At 42.2% G+C, this 14,504-nt stretch overlaps 1 protein-coding gene across 3 annotated transcripts in view; it reads right to left on the reverse strand.

Annotated features, from left to right (window-relative positions):
• Positions 1-4,630, reverse strand: part of St3gal6 (ST3 beta-galactoside alpha-2,3-sialyltransferase 6) — a 59,679-nt gene extending 55,049 nt beyond the window's left edge. For 2 of the 3 annotated variants that reach the window (XM_029562611.1, XM_029562610.1), the window contains exon 1: positions 4,403-4,629. The gene's annotated coding sequence lies outside the window, so the exon portion shown is untranslated. Of the gene's footprint in view, positions 1-4,402 lie in introns of all 3 variants that reach the window. The other variant, XM_008831252.3, reaches the window with a different exon arrangement.
• Between the last annotated feature and the right edge of the window lie 9,874 nt (positions 4,631-14,504).

A 14,504-nucleotide genomic window follows, 5' to 3' on the forward strand; every position in this document is an offset into this window, starting at 1 on the left:
ATGAAGGCCCCACAAGACCTGCCTCCCTTCTATATCGCTAGCTCCATCCCACCCTACATCTTATGCACACTTCTAGTGCTACAAGTTATCCAACCTCTTTTCCCACAATGACCTTTTGTTGCCCAAACATTCTAAATTCTTTCATATCTCTGGACCTTTGCAGTTGTTGTTTCCTCTGCCCGGGAAAACAATTCCTTTTGCTCTTCACTTACTGGCTCCTTCCTCGAGCACCTTGTCAGAGAGGCTGACTGTTTGATGCTCCTCTGTCTTCTCTCCATCACACTTGCACAGTGGATTATCTTTACAACACTCATCGTATCTGAAATATGCTTTTCATTTATTTGATTTCCCAGAAAGGTCTATAAAAACACAGGGGTTTTCTGTCTTGTTCAATACTACACACCACTCTCCAATCCCTCAAGAACACCTCTTGTATAGTAGATACTGAGTAAATATTTATTGTCCCTGAAGAAAATCCCACCTTATAGATGGGGATACAAATCACCCAAAATTTACTGAAAGTACTTTTTCTCTGCTCTTGCTGTCTCAACCTGTAGCCCAGCCCCCCACAGCCCTACCAACTCCAGGCCCACTTCCACAACCTGGAAGGTGAGAGTGGCCCTAAAGCTTTAGAGAAGTCCTTAGCTTCCCTGCATCTCATCTGGAGGCCACCTTATTCTCATCATCGAAAAATCCTTCCATTCTCAATTAGATAAAAAGCATATAAATTAAAGATCCTTCTAAGTGTTTATATACTACTGAATAAAATTATGCCACCTGCACACTTTGTCTTAGGGCACAAATATGAAAGGAAGAAGAATGGGAGAGAAGAAAGCCTTTTACTTCATTTTTGAAAGCATTTATGATAAGGAAATATTCTAAGAGCTGGCTGCCTTCCTTCCCCTCTTTCCCAAGTGTCAATGAGAGGAGCCTCCTGGTATCAGATCAGAAAGTGTGCCAAGCTGAGATAGCCCAGATTCCCACTTGGGTGGCCAACAAACGAAATGAGGACATGGGAGAAAAAAACAGATCTCACTACTCCTTCTGCTCTTACCTCACAGCGTCTCCCAGAGTCTCAGCCTTTCTGAGCCTGAGTGGACAGCAATCAGCTTCTTGATCAAATCTGAGGGCACTTCAGTTGATTCCACATGCAGGTGTCACCATCAAGAGTCTACTACCCACAAATTGTGAGGGAACTATGTTTCTGACATTTTGATAGGGAACCATAAATACTGAAAGTATAAAATTACCAATGTACAATTTTGTCCCCCACACTAAACTTGTTCCACATTGATTACAACTTTCAGGAGTCGGTTCTCTCCTTCTACCATGTAGGTTCCAGGGACCAAACTCAAATCATCAGGCTTGGTGGCAAGCATCTTTATTCACTGAGCCATCTCTCTAGCCCAAAATACATTTTTAAATGATGAGTTGACTTAGAACTATGAGGTATTGTATTATCCATTGTAGTTGGCACAGAAAAAAGAAAGGGGTTGATTTCAACATGGAAGATGAGAATGTGATTCTGAAAAGACTACTGCCTGGCAAGATACTGCTGGCCTTCAAAGGTAAGTAGGAGCTTATAGTAAAACCATATTCAGGAAGCAAAGAACTTGTGAATATAGACAGCCAACTTCCTAGACTGGCCAGATACTGTACACCTTAGAGTACATTAAAGATCAGCAGACAATAAAAGCAAAGTGAAAGTCTGAGGATGTCAACTGGAAAGGGCAGCAAAGTAACCTTCTCTCCAAGAAGCTTCCCTGAAGGGGTTATTAGGAAGATAAAACCAGCTCAAGCTGGCTGTAAATGGTGCTCACACACACAAAGAGGAAAATATGCACAAGGAATGGAAGAATTTTCAAAGAATACTTATTATGTTATTTGAAGGCTTCCTGGGTGGTATAAAACTTGGGTAGAGATGGACTTTCATGAGATTCATTATAACCTAAGACAGTCTTCATTTTTTTAGCTTTAAAATGGGACTAAAATTTTGTTCTCAGAGCACTGATTGGAAAGTTGAATGAAATGGCATGTAAGAACACAGCAGGGACCACAGAGGAGGCTCCATATCCACCCCATGCTTTCCTCACCTCGTAACTACACATTATCTACATCCATGTTAAACACATGCCCCCAACCTGGACAGAATCATAATTTCCATAGAAGCCATCTGGAAGTCTGTGGTGAGCTAATGACAGTTATCACGGAAATGTAGGAGGCATAGGCATTATTCATTTCTGCTCCACAATGTGGAAAGGAACACAGATATATCCTCAGTAGAAGAAAAGAGCCATGGAAATTGGTCCTCTGCCACTGAGTTCTGAAATTGGAAACCTGAGAATTACAATTTCACAACAGACATCCATTTTTAACGGGTTGCCTCTTAATGGCACTTTTCTGTTAGTATTGTCTACTTTTGAGTCTCAAGACTTTTTTTATTGATTTGGGACAGAACAAATTGATACCTTCCATAAGTCTGCTGAAATGTTACTCAATTACAGTCTTATTTAATTGTACCACTAAATCAAGACATGGTAAAATCTGAAACTGACATTCAGGGACTGCATACAAATACTTTTCAAGTTAGAAGCTAGGAATTATCACTCCTCCCATTCCATATTAGCCTGGAGACAGCTTGGAAAGCAGATCAGGTTAATAAAAACACTTTCTACAAAAATTCTATTTTCTTAATCCAAAATTGCTACTATTTAAAGTGTCTTGGAAGCAGACAGCCTTATTCAAAGGCAAAACTAACAATCTAAGGGTTTTTTTTTTTTGTGGTTTTGGTTTTTTTTGTTTTGTTTTTTAGATCTTGTTTTGAAAAGCAGTCCTTGCTAAATTGGAAGGCAGCAACTCAAGCCAATTAAACGTCAGGTCAGCAGGGTTTCTGATGGAAAATAACTGGGCGCCTCAGTCACATCTTCCCAAATATTTAACATCTCCGTGTAAATAAAAATGCAGTTCCATGTTGTAAAGCTGGGAGGGGAAGTTTGAAGACAAGAAAGTCAGTTAGGCTAGCTTAACAGAGGCGGCCATGGGGAGCTGAGGAAGTGTGGGCCTGAAGGTCAGTGTGGAAGGGGACAACAGATGGGGGATATCCTAATCCACCTATCTAACCAAAGTTCTAAGGTGATCCTCTTAGAAACAAATAAGACTTGAGAGTTTGGAATCTGTGTGGTTGTTGATAGGCTAGTACCTACTACGTAGTTTCCATACCCACCCCCACACATATTTTAAACGTTACCACCTAAGAAAATGCCTCACTCCAGCCTGTCCTCCTCTACCCACCTCCCTATCCCTCCGAAGATCCTAGCTTCACATTTCTTTAGTTTCTGGAAATCGCTTTTCATAGATTTTCTTTTCAGCCAAAATAACAGTATACAAAAGAGAAGCTGAAGTGAGTTCCTGGGCGCTCCCGAGCCAACCACCGCAAAATGACAAGTTTTTTTTCTCCCGTATCTTAAAACTTCACAACAGCCCGAACACTGCAATTTTCTCACTGCCCCCTCCCTTTTACCCCAAACTGCGTGGCTTATTTTGTTGAGTTTAGTTTTATTGTGGCGGGAAGAAGAACTTCTCGGAAACGTCCCTATGGTAAAAGACCAGAACCCTTTGGACTCGCCCCTCCTGGCGCACAGACAGACCCTTTCCCTAGAAAACAATGGTGAGCTAGGAACCCGGCACCGGGTCGGCTTCCCAGCTCACAGCCCCGCCCGCAAGGAAGAAAAAGAGGGTCCCCGCGCCCCGGGGCGCCGTGGGGCGATGCTCGCCGGGTCCTCCCCAGCAGCTCCGGGACTCTGTGGGAGACCTTCCGGCCCGCCTCTCCGCACACCCGGCGGCCCGGGACCCCGCGGCTCGGTGACGCCGGGGCCAGCGGGACTGGCAGGGTGTGGGCGGGGGACCGAGCGCTCCGGGTCCCCTTCCCCGGGGCTCTGCAGCCTCAGTCCCGCCGCTCAGCCCCCAGACCTCCCGAGCGGGGCCCGGACGCAGTCTCCCCGCAGCGCAGCAGCCGCAGTCACCGGCCGAGGCCCCGGCGCCGCAGTGTGTGCGGGGCTTTACGGCCCTGCCCGCTGCTCTCCGCAGCCCTCTGCTGCTGCGGTCTTTCCCCGGCGCCGGGCACAGCGGATAGCCGGGACTGCGGCTGCAGGAAGCCGGAGCGAGGTGGTGGCGGGGAGCGGAGCCCTGCGCATCGCCCCTGGGAGTTCGAGTCGCCCGCCGGCTCGCGCGCCGACCCGGCTCGGCTCCGGGTCCCGCTGCCAGACGCTCCCCCGACTCGGCTGCAGTCAGTGGCATGGTGACTCCCCCCACCCTGCCCCCCGAGTGCGCGGGGAAAGTGCGGTGCCGAGACCCGCGCGAGCTCCGCAACCCCAGGGCAGCGGCAGCGCAACGAGGCCCCTACCTCTCGGGCGGGGCGGACGGCAGCTCGCCCTAGCCGGGCGTCCGGGACAGGAAAATCACTGCGCTGGGAGGGCCCGGGAAGGGCGGCGGGTGGATTCAGGACAAGGTAGGAGGATTGATTTCCAGAGCCAAGAAGACACTCCCATCCCGCCCTGGTCTGCTTGAAAAGCTGCGGGAGCAAAAGCGAGAGACTTTCAGAGGTGCTTCCTTCGTTGGGCAGAAATCAACCCCGAGGCTGGGCTGTGGGAACAGACTCTGCGGGGCAGTTTGATTCCTAGCAAAAGGGGAGGGTGCTCAGAGATACACAATTTCCAGGCTCTGCTCTTCAAGGACAAATGTGTCAGGGTTACAGGGAGTAGCCTTGGACTTCAGTACATCATCATCATCATCATTATTATTATTATTATTATTATTATATATTTTGCTCTTTGTCAATGAGCCAAGAGGTCATTGATTGGTTAAAATGACTGGCCAGTGAGCCCTGGAGTCTCCTCCTTCCAGCGCTGGGATTAAGGCACCCAGTTACACATGGCTTTTTTACATGAGTACTGGGGGATGGAATTCAGATGCTAATGCTTGCATGTTAAGCATCTTACCCCATGAGCGATCTACTCAGTCTAACACCCTAATCTCTATTAAATCAGGGCAATAAAGTTGCGTTACAGGGAGTACTCTTGGACTTCAGTACATCATCATCATTATTATTATTATTATTATTATTATTATTATTATTATTATATATTTTGCTCTTTTTGAAACAGGGTCTCCCCAGCTGGCTTGGAACTCACTATGTAGACCAGGCTGGCCTTGAACTCACAGAGCTCCGCCTGCCTCTGCCCTGCAAGTGCTGGGACTATAGGCATGCGCCACCACACCCGGCCTTTCGGTACTTTTTATGTCTTTTAAAGGAGCTGTTATTTCTGTAAGATGGATCTCTCTCCTTCCCTAAATTATCTGAATGTTTTAAAAATTAGAGTGTTTGTTAAATAGTTTAGCATTCAACTCACAGCTCTATTCCCTGAGCCCTGATCAAAATAGTCACTAGCCTTTAATTCCAGGACAGCTGGGGCTACAGGGAGACCCTGTCTCAAAAAGACCAAAAAAAAAAAAAAAAAAAAAAGTCACTAGCAATCAACCCCCAGGAGAGAACTTGGAGGGGTGGGGGTGAGTTTAATTTAAAACTGGCAGTGTGGCAGGTCTTGTAACAAAGTCCTTCATCTGTGACAGATCTGCTGGTATGTGGCTTAATTATGCCAACTGCCCTAGGAGTTTGCACTTAGTGTTTTTTGTTTTTTTCATGTCAGTAATCCAAATACCAAAAGGGCTCAGGTCAAGGTCATTCACATTCTCTGCCCTTCCTACAAATGGCCTTTGGCCTAACCCACACAGGTTTTTGTAATTATAAGTATTGTGCTTGGTACACCAGGGTAATAAAAAAAACTCAGGATTTTGTCCACCTGGATGAATTTTCCTGAGATTTACTATATACACTTTCAGTTTCTCCTGAGTTCTTTGTTCTCTTGTCTGTGACCTTCAAAATTAAATCTGGATTTTACTTCATTCTTTTTGGTTTCCTGGGTTTTGCTTGTTTGGTGTGTTGATTGATTTTCTTGGCTTGTTTGTTGTTATGGTAGGTTTTTTTTTTTTTTTTTCCCTGTAGCTCCAATTGTCCTGGAACTCACTAGGTAGACCAGGCTTCTGGTCTCCAACTCTCAGAGATTCACCAGCCTCTGCCTTCCAAGTCCTGGGATTAAGGGCATAAGCCACCACACCTGGCTGGTTGGTTTGTTTTGATAGCATCTCCCCCAGGTAATCCAGGCTGGTTTGGAACTCTAGAGCCTCCTCCTTCAGCACCTGGTTTACTGGGATTACAGGTGGGAAGGGAGGGGCTTTTGTAGCTCCTCCTCCATTTGTTTTGTTTTGTTGTTTCAGTTGGTTGGTTGTTGTTTACTTTGTCTTTTTGTCTTGCTGTGTAGCCCCACCTGGACTCTGACTCTCATGTCAGTCCTCCTGCTGTTAGGTGACCTCAGTGCTTGTTCATATTCTGCAAAACCTTGTGGTGGTAGATGCTCGCCTAACCTAGTGGAATACTGCCTCTCCTGCTACCCTTCACTGTGACCTTACCCTCACTGTGACCTTACCCACATGGCTTTCCCCTCAGTCTGTTTTCTTTTGGTTAGCTGTGAAGTGAAACAATACAATCCCTTTTAGAGCTTGTTGGGAGGGTTAATACACAATGGGCACTGTATCCCCCAATTCCTTATTACAAAATCATCAATTCAGGAAGTAAAATAGAGACCTTTAAAATAAAGAGTACAGTCATCATCCACCATGAGTCAGGTGCCCTTGATCCTGCTGGAAGTGAAGAAATTGGAGCTGTGATCCAAATGCAAGTGCTGTAGACTAAGATACGGTGTTCTTTTCAGGACATGTAACTTTCTATATGGGAACTTTTAAAATCTTTTTATTAATTTTTTGAGAATTTCATACAAAGTACTTTGATCATATTTCCCCCAAACTTTTGATCTATATAACACTCATTCTTAAAAATTGAAGGTTTATTATTGAAGGGTGTATGGTTGCTATTGTGAATATATTTTGAATTCTCATGACAGCTGACAAAGAATGAAGTAGGGGTGGGGTAATAAGTTGGTAGCTTTCTACCCTTCTGATGTTTTAGGGAAAATATTTTCAGGATACAGATATATTTAGCGCATCCTTTTAAAAATATTGTTTCTAATTTTATGCATGTCTGTAAGTGCAATTTTGTCATGCAACGCCTGTAGAAGTCAAAGGACAGCATCAAATTCCCCTGGAACTGGAGTGGACAGTTATTAACTAACATGTGGGTGCTGGGGATGGAACCCAGGTTCTCTACAAGAACAGCCTGTGCTCTTAACCGCCAAGCTATCTCTCCAGCCCCAACTAAGCCTTTTTTGTAGATGCATTCTAATAAGATAGAGGAGATCGGCTAGCCATCCAAGTGCAGAGGACGCTTGGGATATGCTTTGGAATACTTTCAGAGGTGTCTGAAGTCATAATATTTATATATACAGGACTCCCCCTGTTGGTTAGGCTTGTATTTTATGAATGATTTAATCCCACTGAAATAAAATGATACTGTTTCATCAGATGTTGCTTCTGCATATCTAGTGATGAATAGAAGCCAAATTCCCTACATGTCCATCGAGTCTACAAAGCACTGTACATGCACAGTCTAGAAGAAGGCTAGTAGTATTTCCTTCCTGTCCCCCTCCCCCATGTAGGTTGTACCATCCAAGCTGCTCTCTTGGTAAGACAGTTGGCTTCCTGTAGGAGAGACTTATAAGTGAGCACTTTCATTAAGACAACCATATTAGGGTACAGTTGACCAATCCCAGGACTGGAAATACCCAGAAAGCAACAATCTACTTTCTTATAGCATCTACTTATAAGTTAGTAATAGTTTTTTAAAGGTTTACTTTTTAAAAAATTTATTATTTTTATTTTATGTGTTGTGAGTGTATTGCCTGCATGTGTGTTAAGTGCACCCATGTTGTGCAGTACCTTTGGAGGCCTGAAGAAGGCATCAGATCCCCTAGAACTGGAGTTCTGGGTGGTGGTTAGCCACCATGTGGGTGCTAGGAATCGAACCTGGGTCCTCTGCAAGAACAGTCAGTGCTCTTAACCATTGAACCCTCTCCAGCCCCTAAAGGTTTACTTTTTAAACATTTCTCAAAGCTTGAGTTGTTGAGTTTTAAACAGCATCTTGCTCAAAGATGGAGATTGACCAAGCTGATCCTACTGACATACAATCCTTTCTCTGCTTAAAGTGAAGGTCCTGCCATCTCAATCCTCTAGCTATCTTAGGGGTTTTATCTCCTGTGAGCAACTGTCTCAAAAGCAGAGCTTCTCAGAAAGAATAAACTATAATGCCTATGCATCTGATTTACAGCTATGACTACAATGTGGAAAAACTATTACATTAGCAAGGAGCTTAGCTCTTTGTCGGAACACTGTACTTTCCCAAAGTCTCCATCAGCGCAAGTCACGGCTATAGTTTCACAAACATAGCTATCCATTGTGATGATTTTACCAGTTTGGGGATTGTACACACAAAACAGGAATTAAAATCTATAAGGAAGTTGACTTTTGAGTCCTTCTATCCTACCAGTCCTGTTAGGGTTTCAAAAGGTGTGGTAGCTCACTCTCAGGGAACAGATTTACTGGCCTACAAACTGGAAGATGGGCCTAAACACATCTCAAGCACATGAACATGTGAAACGTGATGATGGAAGCCATAATTAAGACAACAGAAAACAATCACTACTTATTTATGAATTGATTCATATCCAGAATATGTAAAGACTTCTAATGGGACCATAAAAAATAAATCATAAAATAATAGACACAGTCTTCATAAGCAAGCAGTTCACAGAATTAATGAAAATAGCTCACAAGCTTGTGCAAATATCTCGGTGTTTTAACTACATTTATTCTTTATTGTGTGTGTATGTGAGAGAGAACTGCACATCCAGTAATAGGACAATTTGTTAGAGTTAGTTTTTTCCTTCCCTTGTGTGATGTGTTCTGGGGATGGAACTCAGGTAGTCTGGCTTGCTGACAACTGTGTTTACCCACTGAGCCATCTCACCAGCCCCCTAAATGTTCTTTTATAAAAACACTATTTAATAAAAGTAAACAATTAGAAATAAAGGATTCCTGAAATCCAGTTTTGTCAAAAAGATGTTAGAAAGGCATTCATGGTGGCAGGCCTGGTGGCTCATACCTTTAATCCCAGTACTCGGGAGTCAGTCAAGCAGATCTCTGTGAGATCTAGGCCAGCCTGGTCTACATGGTGAATTCCAGGCCTGCTGGGGCTACAAGGAGACTCTGTCTCAAAAAGACCAAAAAAAAAAAAAAAAGTATTCATGGAATAATAAAGTGGCCCTTTTAAAAGAACAATTTGGTAATTGCTATCAAATTTATAAGGTTGCTTGGCATTTGAATTGCAAACTCTTGATTAAAGTTCCCCTTAGAAGACAGTTTGACTTCAATCCAACAGGCAAAGACAGAGGCAGGAGGGTAGAAAGGAGTGTAGCCCTCTTAGCTGACTCCTAGATACCCTGATCAACACAAAAAAATCTTTCTGGTTGCTGAGCAGCTCTTCCCCACAAAACTCAGAGGCGACAGGGCCTCTTCCTGAAGTCCGGGAAGGCCATCTCCAAAACAGCTGCAGAACAGGGCAGGCAGTTGCTCAGAGCTTTTATTATGGGAAGGACCCACTTCAGGAGAGGAGGGATGTATCCCACTGGTCTAAGGACTCTTTCTCAATTTTCTACTTTTGTTCTATGACTGCTTCTAGCAAAGCATTTCAAGTACCTCTGTGCTGTGCATTTACTTTCTTTGTTAATGCTTAACAGTATTCACCTATACCTTTGCCTCTCATCTTAAGTGGCTTACAGAGCTAGAGTTACTCAATTTTATAAAAACATTTCTGAATATTTGAATTTCACAATAAGCACCTATTGACCTTTGTAACTGAAAAAATATAGGCTTTTTTTTTTCTCACAAGCATTTTTCACTTTAGAAATCTATGTATGCAGTTGCTTAGAAACATACCAAACTGAGCTTTTTTTTTTTTTTTTTTTTGTTTTTTTTTTTTTTTTGGGTTTGTTCTACTGCTTCTTCTGCCACCCTCTCCCCTTTTCTTTAACAGGATCCTGAGTGACCCAGGCTGGCCTCAAACTACTATATAACCAAAGCTGGCCTTCATTTCATGATCCTCTTGTCTCCACCTTCTGTGTGCTGGGATTATCGGTTGTGGCACCTTGCCAGGCTTGAGCTTTAATTGTGGGGAAAAGGGGAGTCGATTGTCTAAAAGGTCTAGACAACAGCTTATATTGTAAAGGGGTATGTGCAATATTTTCATCAGAATTTTGATAATGGCAGTGTTTTGGGTGATTCATTAATTATTCTGAATCTTGGAATCAAACTGACTCATCTACCCTCAAACTTGCAGGAAAACTTTCACATTGCCTTATATTTATAACATTATCCTCATATTTATTAGACCACTTGTCATGTTGAGAGACACTTATAAATTACAGGTTGTTGCTAAAGATCACATGAGAAACAGCTGCCTGTGCCTGCCTGGACCTCTCCCAGCTTTCTGTCATTATTCCTGAAATTATACCTGAAGATAAGCAAAGGATAGAAAAAGAAGGAAGAGTAAGTGGGAATCACGGGGCACATTCAAATGTGAGCCCATATCTACTGTACTCTTGAGATACTAGGCAGATTTCTGTATAGTATTGCATATAGCAGCTTTGTGTGTGTGATACCATTGCCTCCATTTTTCAGAAAAGGAATTGGGCATTCAGAAAAATCAAATAATTTATCTAAAGGTCTCAAGCAAATATATGTCACCTATGGGATCTGATCCAAGATGAAGTGCTAAAAACGTTTTCATACTAATGACCTGGTACCTTTCTATTCAAGCAATTATTTGTATGAAAAAATTAATGTCTATTCTGGAATATGACATTTCAGGAAAATATTAACCACCATCCTAAGTTGACTGGGAACCCTTTAAAGCCCTGATGAGCTTTTTGTGCACTGGACATCAAGCTGTCTACTGAAATGGAATTCAAGTAATTTCTAGTTCCCATTGTACCAGGTCTGGCACCTCTAAATCATAATGTTTTTCATGGGGATAAATAGAATGTAGATTAATACAAACATCTCTTCAGAGCCCAATCATTCCTCTTCATAGATGATCCAAATCTATCTGTCACGCCTGGACGCACTCTGGAGCTAGTTCCCATTTTTAAGGAACAGCTGCAGCAGCAGTCCCAGTGAACTCTAGCTCCTCACAGAGAACATGTTTGGCAGCTGCCCACAAAAGAGCAAGTCCAGTGCTTGAATTCTTCATGTCTACTCCTTCCAGGGAACTGTTCATTGTACAGACATTATGGATACAAGAGAAGCAGTATAAAGAATAAAGAGCTATAGATACAGAGAATCATTTGTGATGTAATGTGCAATTCCTCACCACCAACAGGTTCATATGCTTGACTCCTATCCCTGAGTGTGATGGCACCAGGAGGTGAGGTCTTTAGTCTGTAATTGACTCATGATGGTGGAGCTCTTGTGCATGAGATAGATGTTCTTGTAAAGGGAACCTCAGAGAGCTCCTTCACTCCCTTTCTACCATTAAAGGATATAAGACAGCAGTCTCTAGCCAGAAAGAAGACCCTCAATAAAACCTGCTCATGCCGGCTGCCTGGACTCATGCTTCTACCCTTAAAACAATGAGAAATCAATACCAATTGTTTGTAAGCCACCAGTCTGTGGTACTTTTCAGTGGCATTACAAACTGAGTACATTATCAGCTGTGAAAATTTGAAATATAAGTAAAATAAAGGATTCAATCTGACAACTTTACCAATGATTTAAACTAGGAGTCTGTTTTACAACTTTGGTTAGATTTTGCTGTTTCCTTTTGTAAACATTTTATATTTTTTGTAGTCATTATACCATATGAGTCACAGTTTTTCCAAATTTTTCATATTAAGTCAATGACTATGAATCCTAACAAGTCCATTAATCTTGTGGTGATATCCTGACCATCCAAACAGCTGTCTACAGTGCATTCAAAATGGTGGGTACTGATAACTTTAATTTTTACCATTGCTTTAGTATCATCCCTTAAAATGGAAGATCACCTAAATTCCTAAGAGACTAAAAAGAAGGATATACACTTGTAGATTTGCTTGTAGAAAGATGGGAATGAGCAGGATTCAATTTTATGTTTTTGTATTTGTCACATGATAAATTAATGCCTTTCCAGGTCAAATACCTCCTGGACTTTAGATGTTCTAAAATTTTTATAACTGATAAAAGATTTTCCTTTAACAAATATAGACTACAAAGGTGAATACTTTGAATATTCCTCTGCCCTTTAGAGCCAAGTGTCCTGCCATTACGGTAGCTGCCCATTTCATAAGATGAAGAAAGTTTTAGGCTAAAAACATAATGAAATGCCAATACCAAATATTCAAAGATTGTGCCTAATTTTACTTCTCTAGTATAATAGGTTAATTTATACTTTGCCAAGAAAATGTACATTTTAACTCCTGACTCCCATACTTACTCCTCTCTACTTACTTTTTCTCATGGATTCACTCACCAACATCCATGCAGAGGGACCTGTGACTCTTTTTGGTCATTTTGAGACAGGGTCTCCCTGTAGCCCCAGCTGGCCTGGAGCTGTAGACCAGGGTGGCCTTGAACTCACAGAGATCTACCTGGCTCTGCCTCCTGAATGCTGGGATTAAAGGACAGCCTCTTTTTGTAGCTCTGACTACTTTAAGTCTCTGTGTTCAGTTTGGCATGTACTTATTAATATCCAGTTCATTATGAGAACTTTACAAAACAGAGTCAGCAAGTCTAAAACCAATCTCATCAGTCTTCCAGCCTAGCCAGCCTTATAGTGATAAAGATTTTTCCATCCTGTTTCTCATTTGTGAAAGTCAGCCCTCCTAACATTGCCTTCTTTTCTCCCAAGCCACTTTAATATTCATCCTTCACATCATTACTACACCCAATATCCAGTCATCAGGGACCTGTTTAACATGTGCCTGCTGTTTGCCAGGCACTGATGTTTTTCTGTGCCAGGAGGACAGCATATTTCTGGCTGTTTCTCTTTGTCTTCCTAGAGATTATAATCTAATGATTAACGGTGGCTAGAAAGACTCTTTAGAGCTTGCCTTGTTGATCTCTTGTTTGTGTTTCAATTGTGTGTTCCCCCACCTAGCATTCATTTGCCTCCTAGAGGCCTCCCAGCTGAGATCCATGCTTGAAGGGGCACTGGGAAGTGAAGATGTCCTAGAGACCCACAGCTCACCTTTCTGCTTCTCATCCTGAGGCTAAACTCCCAAACACCCTCCTTTTTCCTCTCCCCCCTACACCTTTTGCCCTCCTCTCTTCTATCCCTTTCCTTTTTCCTCTTTCTCCTTTCCCCTTCCCTTCCTTCCCTTCCCCTTGCTTCCCTCTGCACCAGCCCTCACTTCCCCAAAACAAAGCCAAAGAGTAAAAATCACCATTCCAGACTCAGTCAACCCAGTTTTGCTCTGTTTTAAACAAAATCACCACACATTGAGCTGCCTTCTTAATATCTGATAACTTTTCTTTTTTACTCTGTAACAAAAAGTCACTGAACCATCAAAACTCAAAATCTTCATTACTTTTCTGAGATGGAGAGGGTAAATACTTACAGCAAGGATAGATGGAACAACATAAAAAAATCCCAACAATTATTGGTAATAGTTGCCTGTCCACATGAGACATGTAAGGCAGCCCCAGGAAGAGCCCAAATGGAGTTGAGGAAGAAGTAAAGCAGAAAATAGCATCTGCTGGGTACTAGGGAAGGGGTGTTGCAGTCATTGACACATGAAATTGTAACAAGCCTGGCCAGTAGATACAAATGAGATAATGCATAAGAATAAAAACAGGACAAACCTGGATTTGGGCTGAATGGAAAATATGACACAAAGGCTCTTGTGACAACAGGTGAGGGATCGTTTGGTAGGAAATTCCTTGATTGACTTGGACATGTATAACAAAGAAAATTATTAACAGAAGACAGTACTTTTAAATTTCATAAATGACTCATTCATGCATTTATATTTTTAAAAGAAAATTTCAGACTAATCTTTCTTTTTTTTCTAGTAGAAATTAAGCCCATTTTTTTCTTTTTTAACCTAAAGCTCCATCTGTGAATGGTCTATTGACTGAAAACATAGTCTGTGACTGTGTATTCTGGGGCATCTTAGTTCCTGTCTTTGTAAATATTAGTTCAGGCTGAAGTCAACACTTGATTTTGTAATTGAGTAATCTTTCCCAAACTGTGTCCTGTTGGTAGTTGCTAGTTTGAGTTCCAAGAATAAAATATTGCTATACAAGTAAGATTGCATTATCACAATGCCCCCCCACAGTATATAACAACATATTAATGAGTAAAATAAAAACAACAATAAAAAAAGGTGTTTAACTTTCCTTAAGAATTGATCTTTTTGAAGGGAGAGACTCTAGATAGGCTGACTAAACCCCAGTGGATGAAC

Source organism: Nannospalax galili, unplaced genomic scaffold (genome assembly GCF_000622305.1).
Source record: "Nannospalax galili isolate Female #2095 unplaced genomic scaffold, S.galili_v1.0 scaffold355, whole genome shotgun sequence".
Classification (NCBI taxonomy): domain Eukaryota; kingdom Metazoa; phylum Chordata; class Mammalia; order Rodentia; family Spalacidae; genus Nannospalax; species Nannospalax galili.